Source organism: Oncorhynchus keta, unplaced genomic scaffold, assembly GCF_023373465.1.
Source record: "Oncorhynchus keta strain PuntledgeMale-10-30-2019 unplaced genomic scaffold, Oket_V2 Un_contig_17373_pilon_pilon, whole genome shotgun sequence".
Lineage (NCBI taxonomy): Eukaryota > Metazoa > Chordata > Actinopteri > Salmoniformes > Salmonidae > Oncorhynchus > Oncorhynchus keta.
The window spans coordinates 108,455-115,000 of NW_026280412.1; positions in this window are offsets into that span (position 1 = coordinate 108,455).

Genomic DNA, 6,546 nt, shown 5'->3' on the forward strand with positions numbered 1-6,546 from the left:
TCATTCTGTAGGATACAGGAGACTGATACAACCTCATTCTGTAGGATACAGGTGATTGATACAACCTCATTCTGTAGGATACAGGTGATTGATACAACCTCATTCTGTAGGATACAGGTGATTGATACAACCTCATTCTGTAGGATACAGGTGATTGATACAACCTCATTCTGTAGGATACAGGTGACTGATACAACCTCATTCTGTAGGATACAGGTGACTGATACAACCTCATTCTGTAGGATACAGGAGACTGATACAACCTCATTCTGTAGGATACAGGAGACTGATACAACGTCATTCTGTAGGATAGAGGTGACTGATACAACCTCATTCTGTAGGATACAGGTGACTGATTAAAAAAAAACATTCTCAAACAATGTGTCACCAAGTCAACAACTTTGTCAGTTAAGAGCAATGTGAGGTGGGAGGGGGGGCAACGATAGTGGTGGTAGCTTCCCAAACTAGGATATGTGAAACCCCACACCGTGGAGGGCCGGCTCGGAGTTAGGCAACTGCTTCCAGCCTCTATTTCCATCCTGTGTAGCTGGTGACCCGTCCTAATTCAGCCGGTGGAGCGCAAATAGACTCGACCCTGCTTTTAATGCTGAACATTAATTATTGACGGCGGTGCCGGGCAGAGGGAGCTTACATTTTGGCCTATTTCACATATGTACCAGTGTGTAATAATACATGTGTGGATTGTAAATGTGTTTTTTGCAGATCCCAACTTGGGACACCCTCAGAGAGTAGGGTCACAGCCAGGGTCTGCCATTATCAACAGCGATGTTGGGTGCCCTGGAGAAATCAGGGTGCCTTGCTCAAGGGCACAGATTTTACACTTTGTCAGCTCGAGATTCGAGCTAGCGACCTTTTGGTTTGTAACCCAATGCTCTAACCTCTCTGCTACCTGCCACCCATTCATAAACTTTGATAAACTCACATATCTGTTAAACCAGTGGAGCACAAACAATATTGTAAATACCACCAATATATATCTGTTTATTTGGTGGTATTTACAATGTACACCGCTTCATCTTTTTGAGATAGAGAGAGGGCAGAGAGAGAGAGAGAGAGAAAGAGAGAGAGAGAGAGAGAGGCGAGAGAGAAAGAGAGAGAGAGGGGGGAGAGAGAGAGGGGAGAGAAAGAGAGAGAGAGAGAGAGAGAGAGAGAGAGAGAGAGAGAGAGAGAGAGAGAGAGAGAGAGAGAGAGAGAGAGAGAGAGAGAGAGAGAGAGAGAGAGAGAGGGGAGAGAGAGAGAGAGAGAGAGAGAGAGGGGGAGAGAGAGGGGAGAGAGAGAGAGAGAGAGAGAGAGAGAGAGAGAGGGGAGAGAGAGAGAGGGAGAGAGAGAGAGGGGAGAGAGAGAGAGAGGGCAGAGAGAGAGAGAGAGAGAGGGGGAGAGAGAGAGGGCAGAGAGAGAGAGAGGGGAGAGAGAGAGGGCAGAGAGAGAGAGAGGGCAGAGAGAGAGAGAGGGGGAGAAAGAGAGGGCAGAGAGAGAGAGAGAGAGAGACAGAGAGAGAGGCAGAGAGAGAGAGAGAGAGAGAGAGAGAGAGAGAGAGAGAGAGAGAGAGAGAGAGAGAGAGAGAGAGAGAGAGAGAGAGAGAGAGAGAGAGAGAGAGAGAGAGAGAGAGAGAGAGAGAGAGAGAGAGAGGGAGAGAGAGAGAGAGAGAGAGAGAGAGAGAGAGAGAGAGAGAGAGAGAGAGAGAGAGAGAGAGAGAGAGAGAGAGAGAGAGAGAGAGAGAGAGAGAGAGAGAGAGAGAGAGAGAGAGAGAGAGCACACTTGCCTTCTCTTGGGTGGAAAGCTGTCAAGTGACAACACCTACTGGGTGGACAGGGGGCTCATAGATCATCCTATCAGACAGAGACAAACCACTGGTACCTATGACAGTCTGCATGACCTGACTTGCACGGCCAAACCTTAATAATATCTCTCACCAACTTAGTCCGTGACATATTATTATGAGGATGAGAGGGACAACTAGTTCAACGGGTGTTATCAGGCACTGACCATTTCTGATACGCAACCTCTGTTTACATATGGCTAATATCTAAACAAGTTCTCATAAACTCTTGGCCCATTGTGTAACAAAATCTTTTGGAACACTTGATGAGGTTGGTGTCTATCGCGTCAGTGAGATGTTGGCATTGGCAACTCGCTTGGTGCTTATTGTAGACTAGGTATTGAAAGCCATTCCTACCTGATCGGCATTTTATTATCTCCCCAAACTCATCCTCTACCGCCTCGTCACACTGGTCCTCAGGTCGCCCGGCCTCAGCCATACTTCCGTTTTCCTTCCAAAGTTCCACAGACAAATGCGTAAAATCCCACAGGACAACAGAATCCAGACAGGTATAAAATAGAATAGGGACTGTTCTTTGACCGCTTTATAATAACAGATAGTGGGTTACCGAGCTCGGCTAAATTGCGTGAAGGAATGACACCCGAGGTTGACAGTCAGGGAGTGAGTGAGAGGACAGTCAGAGGACGGTGTCTGGCGGGGGGAACGGGCAGACAGATCGGCCAGACAGAGAGGAACAGGTGGCGGGCCATTCTCGACTCAAAATAGGGCTCGGCATATCACTGCCTAGCTGCCCGAGCGGCGGACGCCTGCGTAAAACCCGACACCCTGACCAACACATCTATATCCATTTCCGCACTGCTCCTTCAACTTACAAATATGTCGCTCGGCCCCTGTTGCTATTATCCGTTGGTGCGCCGTGCGCGCGAGACCCAGTGGCAGTGATAAAGTAAAGCGCGCTCGGGATGACAGCGCCGTTGCAAGGTTTCTAATATTAGATGTGTGATGAACGCGCCTCCATGAGCCTCCTCTGGTAACGGTAAACGGTAACAGGTTTCAGTTTGACCGATTATCCCTGTCTCCGGCAGCCTGTGGCTATGGCCCAAGGAGGTGTTCCAAAGACGGAAACAGCGGCACCTCTTCTCTCTGGCATTCCTTGTTGCCGCATCGACGGCTGCTTCTGTTATGCTCTGGCTCTAATATGGTTGTAGGTGGGAGATGAGACGGGGGCGCTCTGAGACGGAGAGGTCGGCCTTTTCCCTTCCACCGAAATTGAACTTCTTCCCATGGGTCTGCACGGGGAACCGGGGAGAAGAGAGAGCGCAGCTGCCTTAAGATGGTGCCACGCGCTGGCAGAGTGAACTGTCCAAACCACTCAAATCAACTTCATCATGGATGATCATACCAAGATGAATTTCCATATTTTGAAAATAGGTTTTATGGCTACAGGTTATGTATACTTGGTGTGTGTGTGTATATGTCACAAGTTATAACCAGCCCTTTATACAGGTTCAGATCCCAGAGCACATCCTCAACATCCCACTAGGAGACAGGTGTAGGTGGTTCAGAGGAAGCCTGGTTGATGGATATATCTTCACAGATGTAGGTTCTACAATCCATTCATCACCTGTCTGTTTGTTTCTGTTTGGGGGAGAGTTCAAAGAAGGGCAGGTGCCGGAGGTCCTTCTGTAGCTCAGTTGGTAGAGCATGGCGCTTGTAACGCCAGGGTAGTGGGTTCAATCCCCAGGACCACCCATACGTAGAATGTATGCACACATGACTGTAAGTCGCTAAAAGGCTAAATGGCATATATTATATATTATGGTCCAGAGCCCAGGCCAAATGGTCAGACCAGCTGTGTTCCGTATTACAGCACAATAATGATTGGTGTGTGTGTGTTTACTGTATGTGTGCTTATATGTGGGTGGTCCAGGAAGATGTGAACAATTCCCAGAATGCAGATGAAGTGGCTGAGGGATCAAGTTCCCAGGAGGTGATGTGACCAGGTCTGTCTGTCTGTCTGTCTGTCTGTCTGTCTGTCTGTCTAACTGACTGGCTGACTGTCTGTCTGTCTGTCTGTCTGTCTGACTGGCTGACTGTCTATATGTCTGTCTGTCTGTCTGTCTGTCTGACTGTCTGTCTGTCTGTCTGTCTGTCTGACTGGCTGACTGTCTATATGTCTATCTGTCTGTCTGACTGCTTTGTCTGTCTGTCTCTGGTGACTGTCTGTGTGAATGTTTGTCTGTCTATCTGACTGTCTGTCTGTTTTCATCTGTCCTGCCATGCCTGCCTGTCTATCTCCCATCTGTTATATGTCTGTCTGTCTTTCTGTCCCACAGAGGACAGATGGACTAGTTTGGGAGGATGCATCAGCAGTAGGGAGGGGGACATCAGCAGTAGGGAGGGAGGAGGGAGGGACATCAGCAGTAGGGTCTGGGAGGGAGGGAGAGGGAGGGAGGGAGGTCTGGGGGGTCTATATGGGTCTGGGGGAGGGAGGGAGGGACAGGGAGGGACAGTAGGGAGGGAGGGAGGAGGGAGGGAGGGAGGGAGGGTCTGTCTGTCTGTCTGTCTGTCTGGACTGGGAGGGAGGGAGGGAGGGAGGGAACTGGGAGGGAGGGAGGGAGGGAGGGAGGGAGGGAGGGAGGGAGGGTCTGGAGGGACTGGGAGGGAGGGAGGGACATCAGCAGTAGGGACTGGGAGGGAGGGGGGGGGAGGGTCTGGGAGGACTGGGAGGGAGGGAGGGAGGGAGGGAGGGAGGGAGGGAGGGAGGGAGGGAAGGAGGGAGGGAGGGACATCTGGAGGAGGGAGGGAGGGAGGGAGGGGGAGGGAGGGAGGCTGAGGGATGGGAGGTCTGGGAGGGAGGGAAGAGCGGGAGGGAGGGAGGGAGGGACATCAGGGTCTGGTCTGGGAGGGAGGGAGGGACATCAACTGGAGGTCTGGGGGAGGGAGGGAGGGAGGGAGGGAGGGAGGGAGGGAGGGAGGGAGGGAGGGAGGGAGGGAGGGAGGGAGGGAGGGGAGGGAGGGGGGAGGGACATCAGGGACGGGAGGGAGTAGGGAGGGAGGGAGGGACATCAGGGAGGGAGGGGGAGGGAGGGAGGGAGGGAGGGAGGGAGGGAGGGAGGGAGGGAGGGAGGGAGGGAGGGAGGGAGGAGGGAGGGAGTCTGAGGGAGGGAGGGACAGTCAGGAGGGAGGGAGGGGAGGGAGGGGGAGGGAGGGAGGGAGGGAGGGAGGGAGGGAGGGAGGGAGGGAGGGAGGAGGGAGGGACATCAGCAGTAGGGAGGGAGGGAGGGAGGGACATCAGGAGGGAGGGAGGGGAGGGGAGGGAGGGAGGGAGGGGGAGGGAGGGACATCAGCTGTCTGTAGGGAGGGAGGGAGGGAGGGAGGGAGGGAGGGAGGGACATCAACTGGGAGGGAGGGACATCAGCTGGCTAGGGAGGGAGGGAGGGTCTATCTGTCTGTAGGGGGGGAGGGAGGGAGGGAAGGGAGGGAGGGTCTGTCTGACTGTCTGAGGGTTTTCTGGAGGGAGGGAGGGATGGGGGTCTATCCATCAGGGAGGGACGTCCCTCTTTCTGGGAGGGAGGGAGGGAGGGATGCTGCAGCAGAGGGAGGGAGGGAGGGAGGGAGGGACATCAGCAGGGAGGGAGGGAGGGAGGGAGGGAGGGAGGGAGGGAGGGAGGGAGGGAGGGAGGGAGGGAGGGAGGGAGGGAGGGAGGGACAGGGGAGGGAGGGAGGGAGGGGAGGGAGGGAGGGAGGGAGGGAGGGAGGGAGGGAGGGAGGGACATCAACGGGAGGAGGGAGGGAGGGACATCAGCAGTAGGGGAGGGGAGGGAGGGAGGGAGGGAGGGAGGGAGGGAGGGAGGGAGGGAGGGAGGGAGGGAGGGACATCAACGGGAGGGAGGGGGAGGGACATCAGCAGTAGGGAGGGAGGGAGGGAGGGAGGGAGGGAGGGAGGGAGGGAGGGAGGGAGGGAGGGAGGGAGGGGACATCAACGGGAGGGAGGGAGGGACATCAGGGGTAGGGAGGGAGGGGGAGGGAGGGAGGGACAGGGACGGGAGGGAGGGAGGGACATCAGCAGTAGGGGAGGGAGGGAGGGAGGGAGGGAGGGAGGGAGGGACAGCAGTAGGAGCTCAGGGAGGGCCACAGCAGTGAGACCCTGTAGCGTGAGAGTTTCCTCCCAGCATTAACAACACCACAACATGATCTGTTTACACAAACACAGCTCAAACTACAGTCGGATACTCATGACTGGAGCAGAATGAAAGGTCTGGAACTGCCTTAGGCCACTGTAGCCAATAGTCAGACGTTACAGTACAAGGCAGCACAGGTACAGTACATTAAAATAGTCACATTCATGGTAGGGCAGTAATCATGTTCATTGAATTTGACATGGGGTCCCATATGGAAGACAGGCTGTATGCACCTAGAGGTGTGAAAACCAGCCAACGATGCATGAAGGTACGTGCACAGGTTGTCCTGTAGGTGGCAGTATTGCTACATGTTTGTTCTTGAACTCCTTAAAATTACAACCTGTGAAGGAGAATGGATTTTGTCCCAAATGACACCATATTCCCTATATAGTGCACTACTTTTGACCAGAGCCCTAGATCCCTATGGACTCTGATGAAATGTAATTCACCATATAGAGACGAGGGTGCCATTTGGGACGTGTGAAGGTCTTCTAAGCCTGATGTGGGATCAAAGCTTCCCCCAGGTAGAGGAGAGAACAACCTACTGCAGTGAGTTGCTAG